Source organism: Coregonus lavaretus, assembly GCF_964263955.1.
Source record: "Coregonus lavaretus genome assembly, chromosome: 3".
In the NCBI taxonomy this organism is placed as follows: Eukaryota; Metazoa; Chordata; class Actinopteri; order Salmoniformes; family Salmonidae; genus Coregonus; species Coregonus lavaretus.
Window position 1 is genome coordinate 69,633,159 of NC_139990.1, and position 13,345 is coordinate 69,646,503.

Consider the following 13,345-nt stretch of genomic DNA (forward strand, 5'->3'; position numbering starts at 1 on the left):
TGCTGAAAGGTGAATTCATCTCCCAGTGTCTGGTGGAAATCAGACTGAACCAGGCTTTCCTCTAGGATTTTTGAATTCTGTTTATCCTGAAAAGCTCCCCAGTCCTTAACGATTACAAGCATACCCATTACATGGTGTAGTCACCACTAGGCTTGAACATATGGAGAGTGGTACTCAATAATATGTTGTATTGGATTTGCCCAAAACATAACACTTTGTATTCAGGACAAAAAGTTCATTGCTTTGCCACATTTTTTACACTATTACTTTAGTGCCTTGTTGCAAACAGGATGCATGTTTTGGAATATTTGTTATTCTGTACAGGCTTCCTGCTTTCCACTCTGTCAATTAGGTTAGTATTGTGGAGTAACTACAATGTTGTTGATCCAGCCTCAGTTTTCTACTATCACAGCCATTAAACTCTGCAACCATTTCAAAGTCATCATTGGCCTCATGGTAAAATCTCTGAGCGGTTTCCTAACCTCTCCGGCAACTGAGTTAGTAAGGACGCCTGTATCTTTGTAGTGACTGGGTGTATTGATACACCATCCAAATTGTAATTAATAACTTCACCATGCTCAAAGGGATATTCAATGTCAGCTTTTCTGTTTTTTTACCCATCTGCCAATAGGTGCCCTTTTTTGTGAGGCATCGGAAAACCACCCTGGTATTTGTGGTTGAATCTGTGTTTGAAATTCAGTGCTCGACTGAGAGATCTTACAGATAATTGTATGTGTGGAGTACAGAGATGAGGTAGTCATTAAAAAATCATGTTAATCACTATTATTGCACACAAAGTGAGTCCATGCAACTTATTATTTCAATTATTAAGCACATTTTTACTCCTGAACTTAGTCATAATAAATGGGTTCAATACTTATTGACCCAAGACATTTCAGCTTTTCATTTTGAATTAATTTGTAAACATTTCGAAAAACATAATTCCACTTTGACATTATGAGGTATTGTGTGTAGGCCAGTCACAAAAAAACTATTTTTTTAATCAATTTTTAATTCAGGCTGTAACAACAAAATGTGGATACTTTCTGAAATAAACACCACCAATGGTATACACTATGTTGATGGTTTATAATAAGGATAATGTTTTACAGCTTTGTTATTCTATTTGTTATTTTAAAATCATATTATTTAATTATTTAATTTATTTTACATGCGATACAGTGGCCGCCAGTGCCGTTTAAGATGAGGGAGGACGTTTTTTTTTCATGAGCATGGCCTTATTTCGATTACAGTATATTGGATGATTGTCATTCATATTCCATTCACTCAGTTCAATGTAACAGCGATCGGTTTAGGCTACTACATGATACAAACATTTTCCCTATTCCCATCATGAAGTTGCCACAACCTAGCCTATGAATGAAAGTTTACAAAGTAGGTGCACACAGGTCAAGGGACAAGTTTTAGGTGACAGACAGTGACACATGGACTGACGGTGACATTCAATACCGCCTTGCACACTCTTGCCTGCATCTAGCTGATATAGGGTGTAATCATTAGTCCAACAGTTGCAAACGAGAGTTTCTAGTGGACAAATTCAGGTATGTGCTCTCCTTGTCTCACCGCTTCCCTTTGCTCGTGGACTTCAAATGTACAAGGTTTGTGTATGTGACAAGGTCGAAAAAACCTCTCCAAGCCAAACCGCTACGCACAGCCTACATCATTGTCACCATATTTGCTAAAGTAACATCAAATTAATAGAACTAATGCGTTAGTAAACCTGCTACAATCATGCAGTAACGTTACAGTGTACAGTCAGTAAGCAGTTACACCAGCGGGCCCCAGTGGCAATAAATTAGTAAAACCAAAAGCTTACCTTGACTTGGAAGAGTTCCAGTGTTGTGTTGGATAGTCATAGCCAGCTAGCTAACATAGCATCAATCTGTTTGAGCAGATTGTTTCAGTAGGCTGAACTAGCTAGCTGCATTTGCCAGCTAAGTAAGTGAAACTGTAAGTGAAAAAAAATAACAAAATCTCTCTCTCTCTCTCTCTCTCTCTCTCTCTCTCTATTTCTCTCTTGATTCTCCTTCATTTTGGAATAAATTAATTTGTTCAAAACTGTTCAATGATTGTCTTTCTCTCTCTTTGAGTCAACTACTCACCACATTTTATGCACTGCAGTGCTAGCTAGCTGTAGTTTATGCTTTCAGTACTAGATTCATTCTCTGATCCTTTGATTGGGTGGACAACATGTCAGTTCATGCTGCAAGAGTCTATGGAAGGGGGTGAGAACCATGAGCCTCCTAGGTTTTGTATTGAAGTCAATGTACACAGAGGAGGACGGAAGCTAGCTGTCCTCCGGCTACACCATGGTGCTACCCTACAGAGTGCTGTGGAGGCTACCGTAGACCTTCTTCACAAAATAGTGTGTTTAAAAAAAATGTTTGGTGACATGTGATTATATTTAGTATAATTTTATTTATAAATGAGAATGTTTTTAATGTTTCCTTTTTATGAAATTCACTGAGGAGGATGGTCCTCCCGTTCATCCTCTGAGGAGCCTCCTCTCTGGCCTTATCGCATCAGTGAAGGCCAGAGATAATTACAGACACCTGTAATAATCTGAAGTGCCCAAAAGGACCACTAGATGTCTCGTGATATATTACATTAAATCCTTAAAAGATACCAACATTCTGGTAGTTTACTGGTAAACGTAGAACATTTCCAGTAATATACCCTCCCTTTGCAACCCTAGTTGCAACAACGCACATCTGTTTGTAAAAGAAAAGTAAGGATTTGTCAAATATAAATATATATTAACATTTGAAAAATAAATTAAACATTCAAAGCAATTCAAATGTATTGATAAATAAAAAAGCAATAAAAAATCAAGTGGATAAATGATAAATTCGCCAGACTTTAGACTTCAGAAATAAACATTTATTATTCACCCAATCCCCCATTCACCCCTGTTACTTGTTACTTGTCCATTGGACCGGCTGACATTCACTCACTCACCCATTCATACTCTTTCGTTCCCTCACTCACTCCCACTTTCCCTCACTCACTCACAAACACCTTCTTTCACTCACTCACCAGGAGTGGAAAGAGTACTGAAATATCATATTCAAGTAGAAGTACTGTTACTTTAATGAAATTTTACTCGTTACTGACTTATAAAATACTCAAAAAAGTACAAGTACTCGGAAAATCTACTCAATTACGGTAACGAGAGTAGTTGTAATTAGTTACTTTACACCTCTGGTGTGGCGGGTGTGTTTGTGATGCGCTTGTGTATGTACATGCGTGTGTGCGCATGCGTGTTTGGGTGTGTGCTCGTGCATGACTGTGTGTGTTTAGTCCCCTGGCCCCGGAGGCTGGTGCTAATATCAGATTACGGATGTAAATTGTTAGAATGGCAGTCTCTCATTATCACTAATATGACTGTAAAGGGCCGTGGCCCCTCTATCTGCACTCTACTGCCAGACAAGGGGAGGAGGAGGGGGCAGAGAGGGATGGATGAGTGAGAATTGCAAAGCAGCGAGGGAGGAGGGCACAGGAGGGGGCAGGATATAGTATCCCCAATCTCCAAACACACACACACACACCAATGCACACACACATACAAACACATCACATTGACACACAAAACTAAGAGCGTTAACTACAGAAACTGATTATATTTTTAGACTCCCATCTTTCAGGAGAGCCAACACATTACACATACACAATATGTGTCTCAATTTCACAAAAATACTATCACACATAATGGTACAGAAATCTATTTACCCATATGTGCTGTGCAGTCGATGTCCGCATTCCAAATTGCACCCTATTCCCTATTTAGTGCACTCCTTTAGACCAGGACCCATAGATCTCTGGTCAAAAGTAGTGCACTATGTAAGGAATAGGGTGCCATTTGGTAGCTGCCAATGTGTGAGATAACAAGATAGGAATCTGGACTCAGAAAGTAAGACACAGATATTATGTATTATCCATCTAACATTAGTGTTCATTGTTGCATGAAACTATAATGTCATTGCACAGATTCATTTCTTTCATACAGTTCTAAGATGATGCCAATTTGGTGCACAAATAATAAAAAACTAAGATATTACAATAGAATACAGATTAGCACACACACACACACACACACACACAAACGCACCCACGCACGCACACACACACACACACACACAGGCACACACACACACACACAGGCACGCACACACACAAACGCACCCACGCACGCACGCACACACACACACACACACACATCATACTCACATCAATTCACCACACCCTGGCTCCCGCCCACTCCCTCCCACACACAGACACGTACACACACTGACCTGTGCCAGTTGACAGAATGGAAATGATTACTGTGGGGAAATGTCAGTTGAGAATAATGACAGTAATGTAATTACAGAACGTGACCCGTGTAGCAGAGAGGAGAGTGGCACCTCCCACTCCTACGGACTAACTGCTGCTGCTAATGATTACGTGCATGAAAAACTGTGGTGGAGAGTGTTAGTGTTGAGGGTATTGTTTCTGTTATCCATATACTGTACTTTATGCATAGCCACGGGAAGTAGAGGGTGCTGCATCACCCCTTGATAAATCAGAATAAAAAAAGTATTATAATAAAAAAATGGTCATCAGCAGCGTGTCTGTCTGTCTGTCTGTCTGTCGTGCGCTTTACTGTGTTATTGAGTGTGTTTCTGTGTGTGTTTGTGTGTACATGCTTAGCTGTGCTTGAGTGCATGCATACAGTGCATTCGGAAAGTACTCAGACCCCTTCACTTTTTCCACAATGTGTTACATTAAAGCCTTATTTTAAAATTGATTAAATTACATCCATCTACACACAATACAACATAATGACGAAGTGAAAACAGGTTTTTAGACATTTTTGCAAATTTATAAAAAATAAAATTATTTACATACTGTAAGTATTCAGGCCCTTTGCTATGAAACTCGAAATTGAGCTCAGGTGCATCCTGTTTCCATTGATCATCCTTGAGATGTTTCTACAACTTGAATGGAGTCCACCTTTGGTAAATTCAATTGATTGGATGTGATTTGGAAAGGCACACACCTGTCTATATAAGGTCCCACAGTTGACAGTTCATGTCAGAGCAAAAACTAAGCCATGAGGTCAAAGGAATTGTCTGTAGACCTCCGAGACAGGATTGTATCGAGGCACAGATCTGGGGAAGGGTACCAAAAACTGTCTGCAGCATTGAAAGTCCCCAAGAACACAGTGGCCTCCATCATTCTTAAGTGAAAGAAGTTTGGAACCACCAAGACTCTTACTAGAGCTGGCCGCCCCACCAAACTGAGAGATTGGAGGAGAAGGGCCTTGGTCAGGGAGGTAACCAAGAACCCGATGGTCACTCTGACAGAGCTCCATAGTTCCTCTGTGGAGATGGGAGAACCTTTCAGAAGGACAACCATCTCTGCAGCACTCCACCAATCAGGTCTTTATGGTAGAGTGGCCAGACGGAGGCCAGACGGAAGCCACTCCTCAGTAAAAGGCACATGACAGCCCGCCTGGAGTTTGCCTAAAGGCACCTAAATGACCTAGACCATGAGAAACAAGATTCTCTGGTCTGATGAAACCAAGATTGAACTCTTTGGCCTGAATGCCAAGTGTCACGTCTGGAGGAAACCAGGTACCGCTCAGAACCTGACCAATACCATCCCTACGGTGAAGCATGGTGGTGGCAGCATCATGCTGTGGGGATGTTTTTCAGCGGCAGGGACTGGGAGACTAGTAAGGATCGAGGGAAAGATGAACGGAGCAAAATACAGAGAGATTCTTGATGAAATGCTGCTCCAGAGCGCTCAGGACCTTCCAAGGTTCACCTTCCAACAGGACAACAACCCAAAGCACACAGCCAAGACAACGCGGGACTGGCTTTGGGACAAGTCTCTGAATGCCCTTGAGTGTCCCAGCCAGAGCCCGGACTTGAACCCGATCGAACATCTCTGGAGAGACCTGAAAATAGTCCAACCTGACAGAGCTTGAGAGGATCTGCATAGAAGAATGGGAGAAACTCCCCAAATACAGGTGTGCCAAGCTTGTAGCGTCATACCCAAGAAGACTCAAGGCTGTAATCTCTGCTTCAACAAAGTACTGAGTAAAGGGTCTGAATACTTATTTAAATGTGATATTTCTGTTTCTTTTTTGTTGCTAAAATAAATAAAAAACTGTTTTTGCTTTGTCATTTTGTGTAGATTGAATTTAATCCATTTTAGAATAAGGCTGTAACGTAACAAAATGAGGAACAAGTGATGGGTTCTGAATACTTTCCGAATGCACTGTATGTGACTGTCTATCTTCTTCTGGCACTCTATCCCCAGTGTAGTGAAGTGAAGTGAGGTTTAGGTGTAAACAGTCTTTCATTATCTGTAGCCACACATACTAACTAACAAGGAGGTCACAACCCTTGGCCTGGAATGGCCTGCGTGTGCTGCCCATATCTGGCTGTTGTCTGCTCTCCTCGCTCCCTTCTTCAATTTACTGCAGGGCCGTCTGCTGCCTTTTATTTCTCCTTTAATGATCTATAAAGGGACTGTTGCTTTTTAAATAAACCATAAAGCATGGTCATAAAAATGAGTGCAATGCTGGGCATGGGCCAAGCACTCTGAGAAGCTGACAAGCTGAGAAGCATGTGGATGAGAGAGGGAGTGAGCGTGGGAGAGAGAGTGTGTGGAGGGAGTGTGGGGAGAGAGTGTGTGAGAGAGAGAGAGAGTAAATATGTGAATTTGTCTTGATATGCATATAGGTGTGATGTGTGATATATTGATGCAGTCTTCTGATACTGTAGGTGCAAAGACTTATACAACATACAGTAGTAATTTTAAAAAATAGAGTAACAACACATGCCATTTATCAGATACTTTTATCCAAAGTAACTTACAGTACAGCAAGTATGATCCCGGTGGGAATTGAACCCTCGACCTTGGCGTTATTGGCACTGCTCTCTTACCAACTGACAACACAGGTTACAGTGAGGGAAAAAAGTATTTGATCCCATGCTGATTTTGTACGTTTGCCCACTGACAAAGAAATGATCAGTCTATAATTTTAATGGTAGGTTTATTTGAACAGTGAGAGACAACAAAAAAATCCAGAAAAACGCATGTCAAAAATGTTATAAATTGATTTGCATTTTAATGAGGGAAATAAGTATTTGACCCCCTCTCAATCAGAAAGATTTCTGGCTCCCAGGTGTCTTTTATACAGGTAACGAGCTGAGATTAGGAGCACACTCTTAAAGGGAGTTCTCCTAATCTCAGCTTGTTACCTGTATAAAAGACACCTGTCCACAGAAGCAATCAATCAATCAGATTCCAAACTCTCCACCATGGCCAAGACCAACAAGCTCTCCAAGGATGTCAGGGACAAGATTGTAGACCTACACAAGGCTGGAATGGGCTACAAGACCATCGCCAAGCAGCTTGGTGAGAAGGTGACAACAGTTGGTGCGATTATTCGCAAATGGAAGAAACACAAAAGAACTGTAAATCTCCCTCGGCCTGGGGCTCCATGCAAGATCTCACCTCATGGAGTTGCAATGATCATGAGAACAGTGAGGAATCAGCCCAGAACTACACGGGAGGATCTTGTCAATGATCTCAAGGCAGCTGGGACCATAGTCACCAAGAAAACAATTGGTAACACACTACGCCGTGAAGGACTGAAATCCTGCAGCGCCCGCAAGGTACCCCTGCTCAAGAAAGCACATATAAAGGGCCGTCTGAAGTTTGCCAATGAACATCTGAATGATTCAGAGGAGAACTGTGGTCAGATGAGATGAGACCAAAATCGAGCTCTTTGGCATCAACTCAACTCGCCGTGTTTGGAGGAGAAGGAATGCTGCCTATGAACCCAAGAACACCATCCCCACCGTCAAACATGGAGGTGGAAACATTATGCTTTGGGGGGGGGGGGGGGGGAGGGGGGGGGGGGTTCTGCTAAGGGGACAGGACAACTTCACCGCATCAAAGGGACGATGGACGGGGCCATGTACCGTCAAATCTTGGGTGAGAACCTCCTTCCCTCAGCCAGGGCATTGAAAATGGGTCGTGGATGGGTATTCCAGCATGACAATGACCCAAAACACACGGCCAAGGCAACAAAGGAGTGGCTCAAGAAGAAGCACATTAACGTCCTGGAGTGGCCTAGCCAGTCTCCAGACCTTAATCCCATAGAAAATCTGTGGAGGGAGCTGAAGGTTCGAGTTTCCAAACGTCAGCCTCGAAACCTTAATGACTTGGAGAAGATCTGCAAAGAGTAGTGAGTAGTGGGACAAAATCCCTCCTGAGATGTGTGCAAACCTGGTGGCCAACTACAAGAAACGTCTGACCTCTGTGATTGCCAACAAGGGTTTTGCCACCAAGTACTAATTAATGTTTTGCAGAGGGGTCAAATACGTATTTCCCTCATTAAAATGCAAATCAATTTCTAACATTTTTGACATGCGTTTTTCTGTATTTTTTTGTTGTTATTCTGTTTCTCATTGTTCAAATAAACCTACCATTAAAATTATAAACTGATCATGTCTTTGTCAGTGGGCAAACGTAGAAAATCAGCAGGGGATCAAATACTTTTTTCCCTCACTGTATATACAGTACAGAACCACATCATACCAGTACACAGTATTTACTTTCTCAACACCTGAATATTCGACTTTGAGCCGTGCTTATAGTTTTTTTCTCTGAGAAGAACAGAGGCCTTGGAGACATATTTACGTCTTAGAGAAGTGTGTGGGTGCAAGGATCTCTCTCCGTCTCTCTCACTTTCTCTCGCTCTGTCTCTCTCTCCCCATCCCCAACTCTCAGCGAATCCGAAGCCGAACATAAAAAAGGGGTGGAAAATAATTGCCCGTTTTAGAGGAGTGTAACGTCTAAAATGTGTGTCGCTCATCTGCAAGCTTCAAACAGGCCTCGGCAAGGAACAGAGAGCAAATCTTAGCGCGCCACGTTTAAGACATCAAACGGCCTACAATCAACAGCCTCACAGAGAGAGAGAGAGAGAGAGAGAGCTCTTCTCTCTTCTCGTTTTGTCGTTCTCCACTCCTCCCTCGTTCCTTTCTCGTTCCTCCCGGAGAGAAGGAAGCTCCTCGGCACCTCTGCAACTTCAAACGACCGTCATGAGAGAGAAGAAGAGAGAGTGAGAGAAAGAGAGAGGGGGGAGGAGAGAGTGAGAAAGAGAGAGAGGAGGGGGGGGTGGGGTGGAGACAGGCATAGCAAGTCATCCGAGTGGATGAAGAAAGGAAATAATTATGTTTTTTTTAATGAACTATACTTTTCTAACAACATGTATGTTGAATTGCCTAGTCACTTTATGCCTAGTTATATGTACATAGCTACCTCAATTACCTCATACCCCTGCATATCAACTCAGTCTGGTACTCATTGTGTATTTACAGTTGAAGTCGGAAGTTTACATACACCTTAGCCAAATACATTTAAACTCAGTTTTTCACAATTCCTGACATTTCATCCTAATAAAAATTCCCTGTTTTAGGTCAGTTAGGATCACCACTTTATTTTGAGAATGTGAAATGTCAGAATAATAGTAGAGAGAATGATTTATTTAAGCTTTTATTTCTTTCATCACATTCCCAGTGGGTCAGAAGTTTACATACATTCAATTAGTATTTGGTAGCATTGCCTTTAAATTGTTTAACTTGGGTCAAACGTTTTGGGTAGCCTTCCACAAGCTTCCCACAATAAGTTGGGTGAATTTTGGCCCATTCCTCCTGACAGAGCTGGTGTAACTGAGTCAGGTTTGTAGGCCTCCTTGCTCGCACCCGCTTTTTCAGTTCTGCCCACAAAGTTTCTATAGGATTGAGGTCAGGGCTTTGTGATGGCCACTCGAATAACTTGACTTTGTTGTCCTTAAGCCATTTTGCCACAACTTTGGAAATATGATTGGGGTCATTGTCCATTTGGAAGACACATTTGCGACCAAGATTTAACTTCCTGACTGATGTCTTGAGATGTTGCTTCAATATATCCACATAATTTTCCTTCCTCATGATGCCATCTATTTTGTGAAGTGCACCAGTCCCTCCTGCAGCATAGCACCCCCACAGCATGATGCTGCCACCCCCGTGCTTCACAGTTGGGATGGCGTTCTTCGGCATGCAAGCAGCCCCCCTTTTCCTCCAAACATAATGATGGTCATTATGGCCAAACAGTTATATTTTTGTTTCATCAGACCAGAGGACATTTCTCCCAAAAGTACGATCTTTGTTCCCATGTGCAGTTGCAAACCGTAGTCTGGCTTTTTTATGGTGGTTTTGGAGCAGTGTCTTCTTCCTTGCTGAGCGGCCTTTCAGGTTATGTCAATATAGGACTTGTTTTACTGTGGATATAGATACTTTTGTACCGGTTTCCTCCAGCATCTTCACAAGGTCCTTTGCTGTTGTTCTGGGATTGATTTGCACTTTTCGCACCAAAGTATGTTCATCTCTAGGAGACAGAACACGTCTCCTTCCTGAGCGGTATGACGGCTGCGTGGTCCCATGGTGTTTATACTTGCGTACTATTGTTTGTATAGATTTTTTTTTTTTTTTGTCATTTAGCAGACGCTCTTATCCAGAGCGACTTACAGGAGCAATTAGGGTTAAGTGCCTTGCTCAAGGGCACATCAACAGATTTTTCACCTAGTCAGCTCGGGGATTAGAACCAGCGACCTTTCGGTTACTGGCACTATGCTCTTAACCACTAAGCTACCTGCCGCCCTAGATGAACGTGGTACCTTCAGGCATTTGGAAATGGATGAACCAGACTTGTGGACTTGTTTCTTATCTGAGGTCTTGGCTGATTTCTTTTGATTTTCCCATGATGTCAAGCAAAGAGGCACTGAGTTTGAAGGTAGGCCTTGAAATACATCCACAGGTACACCTCCAATTGACTCAAATGATGTCAATTTGCCTATCAGAAGCTTCTAAAGCCATGACATCATTTTCTGGAATTTTCCAAGCTGTTTAAAGGCACAGTCAACTTAGTGGATGTAAACTTCTGACCCACTGGAATTGTGATACAGTGAATTATAAGTGAAATAATCTGTCTGTAAACAATTGTTGGAAAAATTACTTGTGTCATGCACAAAGTAGATGTCCTAACCGACTTGCCAAAACTATAGTTTGTTAACAAGAAATTTGTGGTGGTTGAAAAACGAGTTTTAATGACTCCAACCTACAGTAAGTGTATGTAAACTTACGACTTCAACTGTATTAATACTTTTATTATTACGTGTTATTACTTTTCTATTATTTCTCTATTTTCTCTCTCTCTGCATTGTCAGGAAGGGCCCGTAAGTAAGCATTTCACTGTTAGTCTACACCTGTTGTGTACGAAGCATGTGACAAAAACAATTTGATTTGATTGATTTGAATTGGTACGAAATGCATGAACTCTACCAAAGCATCATTCTGAGTTGAAATGCCATTGGAAGCTACAGTAAACTTACAGTAACCCTGAGAGATAGCTTCTACTTGACCCATTTGGTTTCAAGGGAGAGATTGTCTCTCAAAGTCTGTTTACTATATATTCCTCAAACACATCAACCTCGGTAATGTTCATTAGGGCATACAATGGGAAAGTGTTTTGCAAGGAAACATTTTTATGTGCATATTTTCCAGGTCCAGGTAGTTCCTACCTGTTTCAATTTGTTTTCTTCCGTTTGGTGCCTTATGAACACGACCCTGGGTGATGGACAGATTGACACGAAACTGCAATGGTCTATAACTTGATCTATACTGATCTTCTATAGGCCTTCTACACCCTTCACACAGCTACACTTTCCCGTGCTACAATCTTACTGTGTAGTAACCCTATAATAGAGCTAAAAACACATTCCTAACAGGACACTTCAACAGGTAACTATCCAGGAAAATTATGTTTTGTTCAAACTGGGTTGAAGCACCTTTGTGTACACTTTCTTTCCTATAGTTGAGCTGTTATGGAGAACCCCTGCCTCAAATCACTTCTCTTCAAAACGCTCCTCACTTCTCTCGCTCTTCTATTCTCCATATTCCTCTGCCATGTTGCTTTGTGTCTTTCCTCGCTTGATGTTGTGCTTCACCTGTGATCTTTTCTCTCTCTCTCTCTCTCTGCCTCTCCAGCTTCTTTTGTCCTTGATTACCTACTGGAGCTGTGCGGTGTCTCCCCGCCACTCGGTAATGGACAATTTGCATGCAAATAGCAGCGCCCGCCAAGATTAGACAGGGCGGAGGGAGGGAAGGAGGGATGGAGGCAGGGAGGGATTGAAGGAGGAAGATGACAAGTAGGCAGCCAGTCTTTATTAAAGAGGAAGTGAGACGGAAAAGCGTCTCGACGTTGAAACCAAACCCAGACAGGCTTGGGAGAAATACAGTGGTTTATTTAGTCCTGAGTCCTCACTCTCTATTATCAAGTAATGTATTCTCTTAGTCTCCTCACCAGAACAAACGTTTCTCTTTGCAATATCATTATAACTTTATGCTCTCTTTAAAACATATCTCTTTAAAACATAGACGGGTTGGTTGTTTAGCAACAAAACCGACACGTGCACATTTATGGGGCAAAACAGTTGGCTTAGATTGTTGATAACATGTAAAGTATATTTCGTCTCCAATGTTTATTGAAAACATTAATAAAGTTGCACAATGACCACTTCCCACTGGGCACACACTGGTTGAGTCAACATTGTTTCCACATCATTTTAAAGAAATTATGTTGAACCAACGTGGAATAGACGTTGAATTGAAGTCTGTGCCCAGTGGGTTGTCTCTCAAATACATCGTTACAGTTGTTGGTTAGCTAGCTAGCTGGCAAATTTGAGCATAGACGTGACATCAGTCTAAACGCCTCAAAACAAGACATGGTATCAAGATCAAGATCAAACGAGCCACTTAGGATTCACCACATGGCAGTTTCTTGTCATTGTTGCTAGATATCTGGCCATCCAGAACCACTACAACACACAGCCCCTTTGATGTGCGAGCATAGTTTTTGTGACGTTGTCATCTAACCTGTCTATAATATTGTTTATTTTTTGTAAGGTGGTAAATGTGGTAATTTGACTTGTTTCAACTCAGAGTGGCAGACTGAACCCGAAGGAACCTCTATGGTACGGCATCCATATTAGGACAGCCTCAGTCTCAGCTGAGATGGGAACAAGTCCTGCTGATATTGAAAGATGTTGCGCTGAGTCCGAGCTGACACCATACTATAGGAATCATGTGAGAAGTAGAGTGATACTGCTGCTAATGCAGGGACACAATACACTGCATTCTATCTGTGGAGTTGGTGTGTGTGTGTGTGTGTGTGTGCGCGCGCGTGTGTGTGCATGCATGTGTGAGTGTGTATGCTTGTGTGTGAG